The sequence below is a fragment of the Sciurus vulgaris genome, assembly GCF_902686455.1.
Source record: "Sciurus vulgaris genome assembly, contig: HiC_scaffold_261_arrow_ctg1, whole genome shotgun sequence".
Classification (NCBI taxonomy): Eukaryota; Metazoa; Chordata; class Mammalia; order Rodentia; family Sciuridae; genus Sciurus; species Sciurus vulgaris.
Genome location: NW_027632793.1, coordinates 5,514,151 through 5,535,426, shown reverse-complemented (window position 1 = coordinate 5,535,426; position 21,276 = coordinate 5,514,151). Strand labels below are relative to the sequence as shown.

At 32.8% G+C, this 21,276-nt stretch overlaps 2 pseudogenes across 2 annotated transcripts in view; one reads left to right on the top strand and one right to left on the bottom strand.

Moving 5' to 3' along the window:
• Positions 1 to 21,276, bottom strand: part of LOC306652521 (coiled-coil domain-containing protein 138-like) — a 45,313-nt pseudogene extending 24,037 nt beyond the window's left edge. Inside the window, exons 1-5 of the transcript XR_013766687.1 lie at positions 21,185 to 21,276; positions 18,774 to 18,851; positions 18,575 to 18,682; positions 17,757 to 17,905; positions 2,167 to 2,282 (exon numbers count right to left, since the gene is read on the bottom strand). The product of XR_013766687.1 is annotated as a coiled-coil domain-containing protein 138-like (transcript). The remainder of the gene's footprint in view (positions 1 to 2,166; positions 2,283 to 17,756; positions 17,906 to 18,574; positions 18,683 to 18,773; positions 18,852 to 21,184) is intronic.
• Positions 2,824 to 3,765, top strand: LOC306652520 (THAP domain-containing protein 1-like; annotated as a pseudogene). The gene has a single exon. The product of its transcript is annotated as a THAP domain-containing protein 1-like (transcript).

Below are 21,276 nucleotides of genomic sequence, written 5' to 3'. Positions count from 1 at the left end.
GGATCTGTCATCAGTAGATCTATTCTAAAAATATAAAGTTCTATTAAACAGAAAGGAAAGGCTAAAAGAACATCATGAAGAAGAACACAAAACACAAAAATACACAGTAGACTTTTATTCTCTTCTTGAGTTTATAAACTGTTTTATGGGTGAAGAAAAACAATAACATTATCTCATACAGTTCTTTTTAAAATTTTTTTTTTTTTTTTTTTTTTTTTTTGTACCAGGCCAGGGGTACTTTACCACCTAGCCACATCCCCAGGCCTTTCTTTTATATTTTGTTAGAGACAAGGTTTTACTAAGTTGCTTAGGGCCTCTCTAAGTTGCTGTGGTTTCCTTTGAACTCAAGATCCTTCTGCCTCAATCTCTCAAGTCCATTCTGGGAATACAGGCATAGGCCAATGTGCCCAGCTACAGAAGAAATATTTAGCATAATTATATTATAAATGTGAGAGTTTAGGATATGTCATATCTCTATTTTACTCAAAAGTGGTAAAATTATAGTATTATTTAGACTAATAAGTGATTCATATATAATATAATACCAAGAACTACTAAAATGTTAAGCAAAGAGATATATGCTTTAGGGGCTGGGGACATAGCTCAGTTGGTATAGTGCTTGCCTCACATGCACAAGGCCCTGGGTTCAATCCCCAGCACCACAAAAAGAGAGAGAGAGAAAGAGAGAGAGAGAGAGAGAGAGAGAGAGAGAGAGATACCCAAAAGATTGTAGATAAATAGATAAACGAAAATGGAATTCTAAAAAATGTTCACGTAACCCACAAAACAGTAGGAAAAAGAAATAAAATATGAAAAACAGATAAAAACAAGAAATAAGGTGACATTTTAAGCCCTACCATGTACAAATTAAATACCAAATAAAATACAAACATTGACAAAATTGATGAACAATCATAACCCCATCCTATGCTGCCTACAAAAACTCATCTCAAATATAAGAATATATGTAGTTCAAATGTAAAAAAAAAAAAAAATTGGAAAAAATATATCACGAGAATGTGAATCAAAGGAGAGCAGAAATGGCTAAATTAATATCAGTTAAAGTGATTTCATGAGCAAAGAAAATGACCAAAAAGGACTTTATATAAAAATAAAGGGTCAATCTATCAAGAAGACAAAACAATCCTAAATGTATATGGACTGAGCAACTGAGATATACTATGTGAGGTAAAAATGGATGGAAATAACAGAAGAAACACAAATTTACTACTGATGCTAGATACTTCTTTTTTCAATATTTTTAAATTTAATTTGTCATAATTAGTTGCACATGACAGTGGAATGCATTTATACACTTTGTGATATTCAAAACCACCTCTTAACATTTGATAGTACTAGATAAAATATCAATGAAGATACAAAACAACTTATGATTATCTACAAAACAACCAAACCTGAAGAACAGAAAGACCTATAACAGACTAAATCATTCATGGGTCATGTTATGAAAATAAAACATATCAAAATCTGTAGGACATGATTAAAGCAGAAAGGATGGAAAAATAGCACAAATTAATAAATATATATACTAAAAGAGGCAAAGTCTTCAATCAACAAGCTTTCACTTCAGTAACCTAGAAAAAGGAGAGGATGGTAAATTCAAAGCAAGGAGAAGCAAGAAAATAATAGCAAGAAGAAATCAACAAAATTGAGAACAAAAACATGACAGAAAAATCAACAAAATGAATAGATAATTCTCTGAAAGAATAATGAAAAAGACAAAGTTCTAGGGAAAAAAAGAGAAAACTCAAATTTCCATATCTGGAATACAGTAGGGCTATCACTATAGACACTGAAGATTTCAGAAAGATAGTATTGTGATAAAGTCTACACAAATAAATTTGTGTAGACAAAATGGTTCAGTTCCTCAAAAAGCACAAACTACAAGTCACTAATGTGAATTATATAATTATAATACTATAATTATATAATTAGAATAGTCCTATAACTATTAAGGAAATTAAATTCAAAATGTAACTCCCCCCCAAAAAAGAAATCTCTAGGTCAAAACAGTGCACTTGCAGAAGTCTATCCAATATTTAAAGAATTACCACTAATTCTACAAAATTGCTTCTAGATGAAACAATCTTCATCTAGAAGATTAATTGAAGTATTACCTTAAAATAAGTTCCTATAGTCATTTACCTGTTTTCCACCATCTAGCTGCCATAGGGACCAGTATATAAATTTTATAAAAGGCTCATGAAGTTTGGCATTCACAAATGGCATCCACTGCAGCTGCTCTATCATCATAGGTAAATCTAAACATAAAATGATAAAAAATAGAAAGACAGCAGTTTTAGATGTCTGGAATTATCTACCAAAATTTTCCAAATATTAACTAAAGAAAAAATAATTTTTAGTAAAATTCTCTCAAAATCCACATATGCTACACAATTTGGCAATGTGCACTTGAAATTTTAAGTATGTGTTGAGTACAATGGCAAGTGCCTGAGTCCCAGTGATGTGGGAGGCTGAAGCAAGAGGATTGCAAGTTCAGGGCAGCCTCAGTAATTCAGTGGGGCTATAAGCAACACAGTGAGAACCTGTTCAGAGAAAAAAAAGGAGAAAGGTCTGGGGATATAGTTCAGTGCTAATGTGCTCCTGGATTCAATCCCCAGTTACTATCCCCTCAAAACCTTAAGTATGCATATTTGCTCTCATTCAGCAATAGCACATCAAGGGATTTAAAAAGCTTAACCTTAATATAACTCTTTGAAATTTAAATGTTAAAATAAATATATATCCTTTAAAAATAATAACCTAGATTTATTCTTATTATCAGAATATTCCATAGCAAGCATAATAAATAATCCAATTTAGCCCTCCGCCATCTTGGAGATGGGAGACGGCCGATGGCTGTGTTCCTTTTGCTAATGCAAACAACAAAACAGGCATGGTAGTCTCCCCCTAGTGAGGCTTTCATCATTGTAACTGTTGACCAAAACTACAGAAGAAGCAAGAGTGTCAAAACCGAGCTCAGTGATACTGTGAGCCCTTTCACTTTCCTTCTGGTGCTGCTTAAATGAAGTGACTGAGGACCAGAAGAATGGTGCAGTCCTGTTCTGCCTACCGCTGCAAGAACCAATATAATAAGGATAAACTTGTTTCTTCCCATAAGTTTCTTCTTACTTGATCCAGTCTTTGTGAAAAGTGTGAGGCAGCTGTCAGAAGAAAAACTTTAAGCCCACCAAGTACAGCAGTATTTGTTCAGAACATTTTACTCCAGACTGCTTTAAGAGGGAGTACAACAAGTTACTGAAAGAGAATGCTGTACCACAATACTTCTTTGTATTGAGCCACATGACAAGAAGGAAGATCTTCTGGAGCCACAAGAACAGCTTCCCCTGCCTCCTTTAACACCTCCCATTTCCCAGGTTGATGCTGTTATTGGGTTATTAATGCTGCCTCTTCAGACCCTGATAATCTTTCAGTTTTCTGTGACCAAAAATACACTATAGAGGCTACAATGCACCAGAGGAAAAGGATTCATCAACTAGAACAACAAGTTGAAAAGCTCAGGAAGAAGCTCAAGACTGCCCAGCAGCAATGCAGAAGACAAGAACAACAGCTTGAAAAACTAAAGGAGGTTGTGCATTTCCAGAAAGAGAAAGATGACATATCAGAAAGAGGTTATGTGATCCGATCAAATGACTTCTTTGAAATCATTGAAGTACTAGCAAAAAACAATAAAATATGTATTGATTTTTAATGGGGCAAGACCACACATCCTCTTTTAGCTTATATAGGAGTTTCATTTGGAAAAAATAGCACTTGATTACTTGTATAAAAACAATTCAGAATTTTTTTTAAAATAAATTAGATATATACTGTAAAATTGTAAAATTTGTTTGTAATTTTAGAGTTTTTACATTTTAAAATATATTTTAAAAGTTATTAAAAAATGTCTCAGACTGCCATTGTAAGTTGGTTTCAAGATTGGAGATTTTTTTTGATTATTTATAGAAATAACATAAAAATAAAAAGCACAGAAAGTGAGAACAGTGAAGATGATTTGTTTCAATTTTAAAAATTAATGCTCTTTATTGAAAAAACTTAGTTATATTTTAAATCAGAAGCATGGATTAGATCATAGGGTATAAAAATCTCTATGTATGTATACAAACATTCATATCTGTAAAGTCGGAAGTTTCATTTATCTTTCTGAATCACTTGTTGAGGATAAATTGGCAAATCAATTGAAAAGATTTGACTGTCTTCAGAACAGGAAATGAAGAGTCATTCTGTATCTAATCAATAAATACAAAGGTGAGTTATTAAAAAAATCCAGTTTATATAAAATGATTATTTAAATTTATATTGAAAAAGATATGTGAAAGGATATTTTTTAAAAATATTCACAGATGGATTTTAATAACTTTAGCATTTACTTTCCTCTTTACACATCTATATTATCATAATTCATGTCAATTTGTAAAAATAATTTAAAGATTTTAAAAGATGTGATGTCCTTTGCTTCAAAAGTAGGTCATTTTGCTAAATGACTTTAAAGACCATAAAGATATATCCTAATGCTCCGAGAAAACACACTACTTCTGGAATTTTCACCATTCTAAGAAATCACCTAAAATATACCCCTGCAAAACCACATGTACAAAGATCTTTATTTATAATGGCATAAACCTGGAAATATCATAATGGTTAACAGGGAAATTTTAAGTTAACTTTACATCCAATGGACTAAAGATTATAAATGTTTTGTATGTATACTTATCTTCTGTATATGTATTATGATGTTTCAGTATCTTCTAAAAAAACATCTAGCTGGGGAAAGACTGCCCCTCCCTGAGCTAGCCAATTCTTAGAGAAAACAAAAAGCATACTTGAAGATGCCTTTGATCTAACCAATTCAGAGTCAAACCTCCTCTGTTTGATCTGTGCCTTAGGAAAATTATTCTTGCTAGCCACTCCTATTCACCCTGCTTAGTCTTTCCTTTCTAATGCTTTCCCCTTGTTTCTATCTTCCACTTCTTGACCATTCTGGTGTCTTTCATGCGGCTTTGCATAACCTGCAGTGCCTTCTGTCTCTAAGACCTGTGAATATAAAAACACTGTTGTTTCTCTTCCTCTGAGTCTCTCTGCTTTCTCATGTAGCTGCATCTGATTGAGAATATCATAAAAGAATTCAAATGGTGTGTGCCTGTAATCCCAGCAGCTTGGGAGATGAGGCAGAAGGATCCTGAGTTCAAAGCTAGCCATAACAAAAGTGAGGCACTAGGCAACTCAGTGAGACCCTTTCTCTAAACAAAATACAAAATAAGGCTGGGGACATGGCTCAGTAGTCAAGTACACCTGAGTTCAATCCCCAGAACAACAACAACAACAACAAAAATACAATGAGCAAATAGAAACACATTATTGATAAATTGAGTAAAGCAAATCCAGGATACGAAATCATATATACAACCACAAACATGACTAATAAGCTATGAAAATAAACCTTATTTTCAAAATGCATATTTGATCTCTTAAAGCAAGATGTGGTACTTTCTCCTTTTGAAATACTCTTCCTCTTCAGATTTTGTGACATCACTTTCTCCTGGTTTCCCTTCTACTTCTCTGGCTACTACTTACCAGTCTCTTTTGCTTATTTATTCTCATTTGCCTGACTGTTAAATATTGGAGTTACTCAAGATTCAATATTAGCTACTATAAGTTGATGACTAATTTTTATATAGAAAACTTCCCCAAGAGATATTAGCTACTATAAGTTGATGACTAATTTTTATATATAAAACTTCTTCAAGAAAAGTTTTGGGTCTCTCATGGCAAAAGCTTCTAGACACAATCCATTTTGCTGTTTCAAAGCCATCTCAAACTCAGCATATCCAAAAGAAACTTATCAGATTACCCTACATGCTGAAGTTTCCCCCCCAATAGTTCCTACTCTGAGTTACTGCTATCAATACTCATACAGTTGCAAAAGTCATAAACCTGAATGTCAACCTTGACACTTCAATTCTTACATGGAATCCATTAAAATGTCTGATCAATTTTATCTCCTTTCAAAATAGTCCAGTTCTATTTCTATACCCACCCTCCCAATCCAAATTGATATCTTATTTCACCTTAATTACATGAGAGTTTCCTAATTATTCTCCCACTACAGACATGTGATTGACCCAATCCTACCTCCATGTAACAGTGAGCACAATCCTTTGAAAGAATAAACTTGATACTATTTTCCCCCTCAATGTTCTCCACTGGCTTCCTACTACTTTTAAGGTATCATTTCCTATAATTCAAACAATAAAACCTCAAAGAAAAAAAGAAAAAAATTACAGACATTTCATAATTTGAAAAATATCCAAATAGTACTTTTATGGATACTTTTATGAATAAATGCAATTTGATAACCACATACTCTGTTAAGATCACAATCTCAGTAAAATTTTATGTGTTAAACTTTTCCACCTCATTTTTATATGTTTAACTATATAAAGCATTCCTTCTAGGAAACAGGTTACATAACTCAACAAGGAAGCATTCAGAATAATTAAGACTACAAGATATTCAACAACTTCAGACTCTTCATCATAATAACATAAAACATGAGGAGGGGGAGAAAGGAGATGGTAAAATGTCCAAAATATAGAAACTTAGGAGACACAAAGACCAAGAGCACCATGTATCCCTGGTTATATTGTTTTTGTTGTGGTAGTGGGTTTTTTAGCAATAGCTTTTTTGAGACATAATTTGTAACTGAAGGAAAATCTAAATAAAATCTCCAGCTTCACTTACTTCCAGATGGCTTTAAAAATCACCAATTTTGAAGGTCAAATCACACAGCTGATCAATATATTATTATATTATTCTTTCACTAGCTGTGCTGCAGAGTGCCTCTGACATGTGGGTTTATGATGATAACTGTTGCCTATGTTACCTTTCAAGGACTTGAAGGCTGCTTTTGTCAAAAGAACTAACTATTGGGTGAGGGTTGTGGCTCAGTGGTAAGGCACTTGACTAGCACATGTGAGGCACTGGGTTCTAGCCTCAGCAACACATGAAAATAAATAAACAAAGGCATTGTGTCCATTTATGACTAAACAAAAAAAAAAAAAGAAAAAAGAAAAGTACTAACTGTTCACTTGGGCCTATGCAGATATTCAAAGGGTGACTATACAGGGTGAAAAGTCTGGCAACTTTGCCTTTGCATTTTATCTGTCTCCTTTGCTACCTTTATTTTTTGGGTCAGATTGTTTCTGTTCAACTCTACATATAGACACATTAGTAGCTTAAGAAATGTTTGTTCAGAACTGGTATTAAAAGGTTGATTTGCCCAAAATTTCCCTAATGTTTCTCCTCCCATTTCAAAACTAAAGGCAACAAGAAAAGGGTATCTAAGATAGTTTAAATTTCACAGGGCATCATGATGAACAGATTTCCAACTACCAGATTTTGCAATATCCAACTCCAGACCATTAAACGGGTGCCTAGAAGTTCCCAGTCATAGATCCATTCCGAACCACACTACTCCCTCTTTTCCCCTTGTCTAAAGATAAATGGAGTTTGAAACTTGTGTCAAGATGATCTTTTGGGGTAGTAGTACCATCTTCTCAGTTTTGTTGGCTTACTGAATATATCTTTATCCTCACTCCAATAACTTGTTCATGGTTCACTGAGCTTCTTTACCAGAGGTGAGTAAATGGATTTGGGTTCAGTATCTGATTCACCCACAACCAAACTTTTAAACTGTATAATTCAGTGAATTTTAGAATATTAATAAAATGGTGCAACCCATCACCACAACCAGTTTTAGAACATTTTCTAACTCCAAAAATAATTTTACCATTAGCATCATCCCAACACTTTACCCCGTCTCCCAGTCAAACACTACTTTCTGTCTATAGATTTTTCATACAAATTGAATCATACCATGTGGTCTTTTGTGAATGAATTATTTCACTTATTATAATGTTTTCAAAATTTATGGTTGTTTTTTACAGACTGAAATTTGCAAATGGAGTACAACATTTCATATTTATGTACATGATGTAGATTCACACCATTCATGTAATCATACATGTACATAGGATAATGATGGCTGTCTCAGTTCACTATCTTTCCTGCCTCACTGCCCCATTTTCTTCTATATAATCCAAAGTTACTCCATTCTTCTCTTACTGGCACCCCCACCTCCTCCCCCATTACATATCATAATCCACTTATCAAAGAAAACATTTGGCCTGGTTTTTTGGGATTGGCTTATTTCAGTTAGCATGATATTCTCCAACTCCATTCATTTACCTGCAAATTTTATTCTTCTTTATGACTGAATAATATTCCATTTTGTATATATGTGTATATACATATATACATCACATATATATATATATATATATATATATATCACAGTTTCTTTGTACATTCATCTATTGAAGGGCATCTAGTTTGGTTCCACCATCTAGCTATTATGAATTGATGAGTTATAAATGCTGATGTGACTCTTACTGTAGTACGCTAATTTTAAGTACTTTGTGTATAAATGGAGGAGTGGGATATCTGGGTCAAATGGGGGGTTCATTCTAAGATTTCTGAAGAATTTCCATAATGCTAAAATTTATGTTTTAACATGCATAAAATGTCATTCCTTTTCAATAATTGTAATAGTATTATAAATACAGTAATCCACTATAATAGATATAAAAATCTACTGAATATTAGTTGGTTGATATTTGGTCTAGTTCTATTTGTTGGCTATTATAAGTCATGTTACTATGAACAATTAGGTACACATTTTTATGGCTACAAATGCCTTCATTTTTCTTTACCACACACCTAGTAGAATTGCTGAGATATAGGGTAACCTGACAATCCTTTTTTGAATGAGCAGCCAAATTATCTCTCTATGTAGTTATAACAATTTATAATCTTATTAACACTGTGTAAGATTTTCAATTTTTTCAAATCTATAATAATTTGGCTTTTTTATATAAGCCATCCTGGTGAGTGTAAAGTGGTATATCATTGTTTCCTTTTACATTTCCCTGATGACTAATATTGGTGAGTACTATTTCATGTGCTTCCTGACCATTTACACATCTCTTATTCATAAATGTCTATTCAAATTCATTGGGCATATTGAGCATTTTTATTACTCAGTTTTTTTAAATGCTCAGAGTGGAAGTCCCTTATTCAATATGTAATTTGAAAATATTTTTCATATTCAGTGAGTTGTCTTTTTAAATTTTCTTGATATCTTTTTCTTTTTAAGTTTTTGGTTGTTGATGGACCTTCATTTATCTATATGTGATGCTGAGGATGGAACCCAGTGCCTCACACATGCTTGACAATCTTCTACTGAGCTACAAACCCAGCTCTTGATATCTTTTGAAACACAGAATATTTTTATTTTCAAAGGTCCCATTTTTCTGTTAGTTTTTTCTTTAGTTGCTTATGTTTCAGTTAAACTTAAGAAAACACTGCCAAATCCAAGGTCACAAAGATTTACTTACATGTTTTCTTCCAAGTTTTATACTTTGACCTCTTTACACATTGAGACTTTTGATGCATTTCAGTTGGTTTTTAATATATGGTTTAAGGCAGGAGTGCAACATCATTCTTTGTATTCAGTTACCCAGCAGTCTCAGCATCATTATTTGAAAATCTATCCTTATCTCACTGAACTCTTTTAGTACTATGGCAAAAATAAATTCCTTGTAAACATGAAGGTTCATTGCTGACTGTGATTCTAGTCCACTGATCAGTATGTCCAACTTCAAGCCAGTACCACTCTATTCACTACTATAGTGCTATAGTTAATTTTAAAAATAGGAAGAAATTATACTTCTTTTCTAAACTTGATGCTGATATTCTGGGTCAACAAAAATTCAATATGAATTTCAGGACTGCCCTTTAATTTCTGCAAAGAAGCTAGCTGGGATTTTGATAAAGAATATAATGATGCTGTAGATTAAATTGAGGAGTACTGACATCTTAAGAATATTGTCTCTCTGATCACGTCTGTTCATTATTTAGAGATTTTTATTTTTTTATTTTATTTTAAACAGAGTTTAGGACTTTTAATTTTTCCTACAGTCACTGAAGCAAAACTCATAAAACATTCTGCTTTCCTTTACACCCCTCCCAATGCAAACAAAACAAAACAAAAATTATTTGTAGGAAAAAAACAGCTTGTACATGGGATGAAACAATATAAATTCAAAATTTACATATAAGGTTTAATTTCTTTAATAATCCTCTATGGTTTTCAGAGTACATGCTTTGCACCAAATTACAATACAGCTACTTACTATATTTGTCCATATATTTGATGTTTAATGTATTTACATTTCAACTTGAAGAATTTCCTTTAGAACTTCTTGCAGGGCAGTTCTAATGTTTTTGTTTATCCAAGAAAGACTTACTTTCTCCTTTATTTCTGAAAAATAACTTCATTGAATAAAATACACTTTGACAGTTTTTTTTGTTTTGTTTTGTTTTTACTTTCACTTGGAATGTGCTATTGTACTGTCTTCTGGCCTGCAAGGTCTTTGCTGAAAATCTGATAAAATAATTACACAGATTTTTTTGTATGTGACAGTTTGCTCTTCTCCTGCAACTTTGTCTTTGACTTTTAAGATCCTTTTGTCTTTGACTTGAAATTTGATTATAGTGTATCTTGTTGTAGTTCTCTGGATTTCTAGCTGGAGTTTCTTTAGCTACTTGAATTTGGATGCCTATTTTATTTCTCAGAAAAAGCCCTCCTCAGCCATTAGTTCTACAACTAATCTCTCTGCCCCTTCTTCCTCTCTTCTTTTTTGTGACTCCCATAATGTGTACATTGGTCCACATGATGGTATCCCATGAGTCCTTTAAGTTCTCTTTAGTTTTTTTTTCTTTTACTGTTTTAATTGACTTTAAATTACCTGTCTTCAAGTTTCCTGATGCTTTCTTTTGTTTGATCGAGTCTAATAGTGAATTTTTCAGATCAGACAGTGTATTCCTGTTATGTTCAGATATGCAGTATCCCCCCAAAAAATTCATGTGTAAGGCAATACAAATAAGTTTAGCAGTGAAATAATTGGGTTTTAAAAGCATTACCCTAATCAACATGTTAATTCACTTGGATCGATTAACTGGGTGGTGATTGTAGGCACTTAGGATGTGGCTGGAGGAGGTAGGTAACTCGGGTTTTTCTTTAGGGTATATTGTTCCCCCTGGAGAGTGGAGTTTTCTCTGTTTCCTGATTTTTATGCACTGAGCAGTTTGCCTACTCTACACCCTTCCACCATGATGTTCTGCTTTACCTCAGGCCCAGAAAAATGAAGTCAGCTATCTGTGAATCAAGACTTCTGAAAATTTGAGTGCGAAATAAAATTTTCCTCCTATAAAATTGCTCATCAGGTCTTTTGGCCACAGTGGTAAAAAAGGTGATGGAAACAGATCCTTTCTTATAATTTCCATCCTTTTGCTGATACTCACTTTTTTCATATATCATTTTCCCAATTTTGTTTTGTCTGTGTTCTCTTTTGATCCACTGAGTATCTTTAAGACAGTTTTAAAATTTTCAGAAACTTCAGAGATCTGCATTTCCTCAAGGTCATTATCTGGAATGTGGTTTTCATTCATTTTATTGAACTAATGTCCTTGTTTATTTGGATGCCTTGTGATTTTCACCAACCCCAACGCCCCACTTCCAGTTTGGGCATTTGAAAAACAACCACCTTTCTAAATCTATACAAGTAGCTTCATGCAGGAAAGAATTTCATCAATCAGCTTAGCTAGAGACTGTAAGACCTCTCAGATTTTTCTGAGAGATATGTCTTCTCTAGGCCTATATACTTTATATTGTCTTGAATTTCTCAAATAGCCTTTCTTGTTTCTTCTCAGAAGCCCATGATTCTTCTGACTTCTTTGTGCAAAAGTACACATCTATGAAGCTCTAACGTGGTATGGCATTCACCTGTTTTGTGCAGCTTCCAAAATATGCCATCATTTTTTTCAGCAAGACAAAATCCAATAGGCAAGACAAGACACCAGTACTGTAAGCAGCCTCCAGATAAGTCAAAATATTGACTGCACAGTCCATAATTTTGCTTCCATTCCAAAGGAGGATCTGGGATATGGGAGATTCTTCCTGGTTGCATTTATACTGTGGGGGGGGGGGGTGGGACATGGACATGCAAAATCCCACAATTTTTCCTGTTACTTTTGATGGATTCCTTTTTTGTCTGCACATTGACCTGTTTGCAACAGCATTTCAACTGGTATCTGGAGTCCTCATAAACATGACCTGGTCTACATATTATAGTTAATTTGGTGTTTCCAGGGGATTATGAGAGTTTGAATCTTCCTAGATTAACATCTTGATGCATAGTTCTATGACCACAATTTTGTAACCATTAGCTGTAATACGTCTATTCTTGTCAGGCTCTACTTCATGCTACTACATTTTTCCATTCTCAATTTCTTTGGAAATATCCCACTCATCTATTTTTGAATCACACAAGAAAATTAAGTTTTGTAAGGCATATCCAGTCTGATCATCTAATTGACCACATTTAGTTCCCAGAGATATTTTGCATTTTTAAGTATTAAACCCATCCTTAAAAGATAATGGGTCACAACTGTGATAAAATACATAACCAAAAGTGTCAGAAGGATCCAAAGGTTAATTTCTAAAGAGATTACTCTTTGGGCTGTGGAGATAGCTCAGGTGGTAGAGTGCTTGCCTCACAAGCACAAGGATCTGAGTTCAATCCCCAGTACTGCAAAAAAAAAAAAAAAAAAAAAAAAAAAGCAATTACTCTTTGAAATTATTTTTGAGTTATAGCATTATTCTTTTAATAAATATAAGAATCACCAAAGTGGTTCATACTTTTATCTTGTTATTCTCATACCAAAGAAAAAAACTTTTTTTAAAAAAAGTATCACATTATTTTAAAATCAGAAAATCTGAATGATATAAATACTTGCTTTTGTTGGTCATAAGTATTAAATTCACTAATTCATTAATTTGGTACTATTTACCCTTTCTTTATTCTATTAATATACTTTTCTTAACCTTTAAGATAGCTTTACCTTTATTAACATATTATTAAGGTGAAACATTATTTTAGATATAAGAATCTAAGCTCAGCAAAAATTGCAAATCCCAATTATGTCAAGACAACCTAGATGTCCTTCAATTGATGAGTGCATAAAGAAACTGTGGTAAATATATACAATGGAATATTACTCGGTCATAACAAATGATATAATTATGGCATTTGCAGCTAAATGAATGAAACTGGAGAATATCATGCTAAGGGAGATAAGCCAATCTCAAACAACCAAAGGACAAATGATCTTGCTGATAAGAAGGTGATGACACAAAATGGGGGCGGGTGACAGGGAGGCAAGAATAGAGGAAGAAGGGGCTGCATAGAGGGAAAAGAGGGGTGGGAGGGGTGGGGAGAAGGAAAAAAAATAAAAGAATGAATCAAACACCATTATCCTATGTAAATGTATGATTAAACAAATGGTACACCTTTACTTCACGTAGAATCAGAGAAACAACATGTATCCTATTTGTTTTCAATAAAAATAAATAAAAAAGAATATCTTTAAAGATGACCAAGAAAATCCCAAGGTATATGTTATAAATATTGTATTCTATGCCATTAAACTGATGTACAGTTATATATGATCCAGATTCCATTTTTAAAAATTGCCAATTGTTAGCTTTAATGTCTTATGACTGTGCCTTCACATCCTCTAGTCCTACAAAATGGAATTTGTCAGCAGAAATTAAATACTGCAGGCCTTCATAATTAGCAGACATTCTAAGGTAAGTTTAGCATTGGCATAGGGGAATACTTGATGTAGGTGATAAAAATTCTATACAGAGGTTCGTTTGTCTCCATCACTGCCATAACAATTTACCACGATCTTAATATTTAAACAATCCACTTATGTTATATTTCTGTAGGCCAGAAGTCTGATGTGGATCTCAGATTTTATTGATCATGGTGATCATGATGTCTACAGAAACTATGTTCCTTTCTGGAGGTTGGAGATGATCCAGTTCCTTGCTTATTCAGGTTGTTGGCAGAATACAATGCTTTGAAGTGGTAGGACTGAGATCACCATATCTTTGCTAACTTGTATGATAAGGGCAATTTCCATCTTCTAGAAGTCACCCGCATTCCATCACTCATGGTCCTTCATTGTCAAAGACAGAAATAATGATAGGTTGACTCCTTGAATTCCACCTCTTTTTTTCATTTTTTATTTTTTTTATTCTTGCATTATAGTTGTATATATGATGGCATTTTCTATTACATATTTGTGCACACACAGAATAAAACAATATAGTTTAGCTAATATCACTCATACTTCTGACTCTTAAATTTTTTCATGTATTTCTTATGGAATTTAACCATCGATCTCTAAATATCTTTTATCCTATTTAGAAATCATTAGTACCAATATTCAATTTAATATCAGTAATATAAGAAGTTCTTTCTCAGTAGTTGTGGAGTGAGCTAAAGGGTGAGACAGGGTGCTTGCATCACAGAGGTAGCAGGTGGGCACCCAACCCACCTGCCTTCTGGAGTGGAGTGGTGGGTAGTCACCCCACCCAATCACCAGGCCAAATACAGACACAACCACTGAACAACCTCGCCTGACCACCACACTGTGGTTTGTTGCTATCATGGAGTTAGCCAGAGGCTTCTTTATAGGCTGGTCCAGGCATTTTGAATTACCTGAGGGGGTGGCACTCATCATTGGAAGGGCAACTCCCTTCCTGGGACACCTACAGGAGGCTAGAAGACTTTTGACAAGACCCAGAAGCCTAGAAGAGGAGGTATTGAGAGACTTGGGAGCAAATCAGAGCCACAAGCGAATATACCCCACCTGAAGGCCACCACCAGTAGAATGTCAGCTTCCTAGTGGAGCACCACATTATCAAGTTTCTTCAAGACTTCAGGCTACTGAAGGCAAAGAGCTGAGTTATTGGAAATCTACAGAGGTAATATTAAGAGAGGAAATCTGCAATATCCCAGAGTTTCTCTACTAGAGGGGTAGATACCTGAACAATATGAGAAAACAAGGGAAAAAATGTCCCAAAGAAACTTAGATGGTAGAGCAATAATATCCAATGACAGCATAGCAGAAGAAATGTCAGAAAGGGAGTTTAGAAAGTACATAATCAACATGATTGAGGAAGCAAATGAGGAGATGAAAGGGCAAATGCAGGCATTGAATGATTGAACCAATTGACAGTTAAAAGAGCAAATAAAGGAAGCAAAATATCATTTCAGTAAAGAGTTAGAAATATTGAAAAAAATACCAAACAGAAATCCTTGAAATGATGAAAAGAGTAAACCAAATTAAAAACTCTATAGAAAGCAAAAGCAATAGGATAGAACACCTGGGAAGACAGAACCTGAGATATTGAAGACAAAATATTTAATCTTGAAAACAAAGTTGAACAAACACAGAAGAAGGTAGAAAATCATGAACAGAATCTATAAGAACTATGGGCTATCATGAAAAGGCCAAATTTAAAAATTATCGGGATTGAGGAACTCTGAGAGAAATAAACCAAAGGAATGAACAATCTGTTCAATAAAATAATATCAGAAAATTTCCCAAATCTGAAGAATGAAATGGAAAATCAAGTTCAAGAGGCTCCACAATGAGAACTACAACACACTAAAGAAGGAAATTAAAGAAAACCTTAGAAGATGGAAAGATCTCCCATGTTCTTGGATAGGCAGAACTAATATTCTCAAAATGGCCATACTATCAAAAGTGATATACAGATTCAATGTAATTCCAATTAAAATCCCAATGATATACCTTACAGAAATAGAGCAAGCAATCATGAAATTCATCTGGAAGAATAAGAAACCCAGAATAGCTAAAGCAATCCTTAGCAGGAACAGTGAAACAGGGGCTATTGCAATGCCAGAACTTCAACTATACTACAAAGTAATAGTAACAAAAATTGCATGGTATTGGCACCAAAATAGAGAGGTAAATCAATGGTACAGAATAGAGGACATGGACACAAACCCAAAAAAATAAAATTTTCTCATACTAAACAAATGGTGCCAAATATATGCAATGGGGAAAAGATAGCCTCTTCCACAAATGGTGCTGGGAAAACTGGAAATCCAGATGCAACAGAATAAAATTAAATCCCTGTCTCTCACCCTGCACAAAATTCAACTCACAATGGATCAAGGACCTTGAAATCAGACCAGAGGCCTTGCATCTTATAGAAGAAAATGTAGGTCGAAATCTTCACCTTGTTGGCTAAGGATCAGACTTCCTTAACAGGACACCCATAGCAAAGGAAATAAAAGCAAGAATCAATAACTGGGACAGATTCAAACTAAATAGCTTTCTCTAAGCAAAGGAAACTATGAGCAATGCAAAGACAGAGCCTACAGAGTGGAAAAAATCTTTGCCACTCATACTTCAGATAGAGCACTAATTTCCAGGATATATAAAGAACTCAAAAAACTCTACACCAAGAATACAAATAACCCAATCAACAAATGAGCTAAGGATATGAACAGACACTTCACAGAGGAATATCTACAAGCAACCAACAAGCATGTGAAAGAATATTCAACATCTTTAGTAATAAGAGCAATGCAAATCAAAACTACACTAAGATTCCATCTTACCCCAATTAGAATGGTGATTATCAAGAATACAAGCAACAATATGTGTTGGAGAGGATGTGGGGAAAAAGGTACACTCATACATTGCTGATGGGGCTGCAAATTAGTGCAGCCATTCTGAAAAGCAGTGTGGAAATGCTTTAGTAAACTTGGAATGGAACCACCATTTGACCCAGCTATCCCACTCTTCAGCCTATACCCAAAGGACTTAAAATCAGCATACTACAGAGATACAGCCTCATCAATGTTCATAGCTGCTCAATTCACAATAGCCAGATTGTGGAACCAACCTAGATGCCCCTCAATTGATGAATGGATAAAGAAACTGTGGTATATATATACCATGTAATATTACTCATCTATAAAGAATAATAAAATTATGGCAGGCAAATGGATTTTGGAGAATATGCTAAGTGAGATAAGCCTATCTCAAGAAACTAAAGGACAATGATCTCACTGATAAGCGGATGATGACACATACAGGGGGTGAGAAGGGGGCAGGAATGGAGGAAGAAAGGACTCTATAGAGGGATCAGAAGTGTGGGATGGATGGGGGGAGAATAAAATATCAGAATGAATCAAAAACTATTACCCTAGTTAAATGTATGATTACACAAATGGTATGCCCCTACTTCATGTACAGAGAAACAAGATGTAGTCCCTTGTTTTACAATAAAAATGAATTTAATAGAAAAGAATTCTTTTTCCTTGATTTTAGAATCCTCTTGAAAATAAATCTTTTTTAGCCCTTCATGACAAAAACCAAGTAGGTTCTAGTAGGTTCTGAATTCTAAAATTATGCAAATGAATAATTATCCACACAACTGTATATTTATAATTCTAATATATAATTACTTCACCACTAATGTCTTATCTCTATTTTTGAAAAGATAAATTCCTGTCACATTAAGAGAAATATAAGTGTGAATTAGTTTGGTAAGGTCCAAAATGAAACTTTTTGAAGTGACTATTACTGTGGTCATTTTTCTATCAAAACTACTTTCAATATTTTTCACTTATATGATATCCAAGGCTTTTCCTTATCCAATTTTCAAATCTACTGAACCATATATTTCAAATTTAAACATCAAAACTTTACACAATTTTCTTTAATATCATTTTGCTGAGAAGAAGGTTTCATCCATACCAGATTCTTCATCTTTTACTTTGCTAAGATGATGGTGTAAAATCCAGTCCACGAAGACCATTAGAAGTTCATATACTTGCCCTTTAAGTGATGTCTATATGTGAAAAATTAAACAGTTATGTCAATTTATAATCTCATCAAAGTTATAGAAAAATTCACCTAATGTGCTATTAGCATATTTTAGATTTTTTTAAAGGACAGAGCTTCTCCAAACAAGCAAAAAAATTCCAAATCAAATATGGCCAACTAATATTGAATACATTAATGCTGACTACGATAAGGAAGAAACTCATAAAAATGAAGGTAAAAGAACTGAGTTTTATTAACAAAATAAGAAATTTTCATGAAAGTTCTTGATTCAAGTTTGATAAGACAGAAAAGTAAAATTAGCTTTAACTCTACAGTATAAATCATCATATATCTAAGAGACTCTAACAAATCTGAAGTTTTCCAAAGGTAAAGAAATTCCACTATAGGAATTCATATTTTCTTCTTTCCAAAAAAGTTACTCTTTATACTATTAATTCTTTTAACATGATATGCAAAATTATAAAGTCATTATTAATAATAAGATCTTGTGATTTGAGCTACTATACATGAAACACTGCTAAAATATTTTGCTTTTACAAATAAAAATGTATTTGCAATATTGTAGAGATATCTGTCTCTAAAAGAATACCAAAAAGAATGCTTGCTAAGTGAAAGAAAAAGACTTGAGGACAAAGGAAATTTTTCTTTGAAGAAATTTTCTGTCATATCACACCTTAGAAGTTTTAGAAAGTGGTACTTTTTCTTGTTTTACACTTTTCATTTCATGAGCAGCATGGGAATATTCTTTCAATCTCTGTGTTGTCATAAATTCATACTTCCTCTGTAATAGTATATCTCCATATTTTAAAGAATGGTTGTATAAAATTAAACAAATCCAAATATAATTATTTTGTGAGGAGCAGACAATCTACCAGTAATTTATTGAGATGAGCTTGAGCTCTTTTAGCCTGAAGTTCCATCTTCCTGTTTTCTTCACTTACTTTATTTAACTAGGGAGAAAAATGTTAAATATTTCAAATATAAAACTAAAACCATTTTTATATTAAAAACATTTCCCAATCTGGTCTACTTAACCAAACAATGTAGCAAAACATAGTCAGCATTCATGATTAAGTAGGTCACAGCTAAAAATCACAATATTCTCCTAAACTTTAGCAGTGTCCAGGAAACTTTACTTCATTCTAAGAAAAATTTGCAAGATCCCTAACATCTTAAAGGCACTTATTGAAATGAGAAAAGTTTTTCAACTAAAGTTTCTAATGAACAACTATATATATATTTGTACATATATATATTTGTACATATATATTTGTATATATTTGTATATATATGTGTATATATGTATATATATTTGTATATATATGTATATATATACATATATAGATTTGTATATATTTGTACATATATATAGATTTGTACATATATATAGATTTGTACATATATATAGAGTGTGTAGTACCATGAGTAACCAGATTATAACATGTATCTAATAAATGGGAAGAACTGAAATGTATACAACAATGAGTCTTTCATTCATGAACATAACATATCCTTCAAATTAGGTTTTATTTTTTAATTTACTGTTTGTAGCTTTCAGGATAGATGTCCTACACATCTTTCTTTAGATTTATTCCTGGGTAGTCAATTATCTTTTTATGATACTACATATGCAACCTTTCAGTAAATAGCACTTAATACTTCATTGTTGCTGTTGGCATATAGAAATACACTTGATTTTCACATGGTAATCTTACTTCTATTGTCTGCTCAATTTGCTTATTCATTCAGAGTTTGTCTATATACTTCTTTGGATATCTATGTAATGTATGTAATTATATAATCATATCATCTGTGAATGACCAATTTTTTTCTTTCCAATCCTTTCTTCCCTTTACTGGATCAACAAGAACTTCATTAAAATGTTCAACGAAGTGTTAACAACAATCACCTTTATTTTATTCTCATTTCAGAAAACAAGATTTCAATAATAATTTACCATGAGGTATTATTTTGTTGTTGGAATTTTTGTAGGTACTCTGTGAGAATTTAAGAAATTCCCTTCTATTACCATTTGTTGTTGCTGAATTTCATATCAATTGAAATTATCATATGATTTTTTTCTCCTTTAATCAGATGTTAATTTTCAAGTGTTAAACCACCCATGTTTTTTTGAACTAAACACCATTTAGCTGTATTATTCTTTGTATGACTGGATTAAGCTTTGTTAATTTAAAAGTTTTTGCATGTATATTCTTTATTTATTTATTTATTTATTTATTTATTTTTTGGCAGTACTGGGGACTGAACCCAGGGCACTCTACCAACTGAGTTATATCACCAGGCCTGTGTGTACATTCCTAAGAGATTGGTCCCATTTTCCTTCTTATAATGTCAAGATTTAGATTCAAGGCTGTGGTGGCTTTATAATTAATGGAAATTGTCTCTCTTCTTATTCTAGGTTTAAGATAAGTGGTATTTCTCCCTTAAAAGCCAAACTTTGATTTTACAGCTTTTTAATTCTTTCCCCTCTAACCTACATCTAAAGTTTCCAGCAGTTTTAAAGTAGTGTGCCTATGTATGATTTCTTAAAAATTTATTGTTTTCAGTAGTAACAGTTTCTTGAATTTTTCACCAGTTTTGGAAAATTCTGGGCTATCATCTTTAGCTTTTGCCCTATTCTCTTGTACCTCTCTTCCTGGAATTCTCATATGTTAAACTTAACTATGTCCCATATATGTCTATTCAAATTTTCTATTCTTTCCTTACTTAATGCTTCAATTTGAAGTCTTTTTGTGAAAGGGTTCCTGTTTCCTAATCCTATCTACTTCTGTGTCTCATCTATTAGGTGTGTAATTACAGATAAATAGTAAGATTTAAATCCAGAAATCAGTGTCTAAAATTTAATTATTTCACCTTATCAGGATTTTTACTTTTACTTATTTTTAATCTAGTAATGTAATAACTATAAAAAAATTAAAATTTTAAGAAAATTTCAGAGTTGGGCACAGTGGTAGTCCCAGCTCACTCAGATGGGTGAAACAAGCAGATCATGAATTTCAGGCTAGTCCGGAAAACAGGAAGACACTGTCATAAAGAATAAAGAAAAAATTTCAAATTTTCAAGCATCTAACTTGCTTTCCAATATAGAAGAAAGGGATACAAGAGCAGTTTAAGACTATTTTATTTATATATGTGTTTCAAAATAAAATTAACATAAATCCAATCAAAATTTTCTCTAGCCAAATGTTCTACTACTGACTTATTCATTATATAAAAATATAGTTTTTAGAAGGTCTTATTACCTAAAATATATAGATCTTACCTTTTTTTTAAGTTATCATTCAATTCTTTCAATGCATCAAAAGGATCTTAGTCTCTTGCTTTCATTATTCCTTTTCTTAAGAATTTCACTTA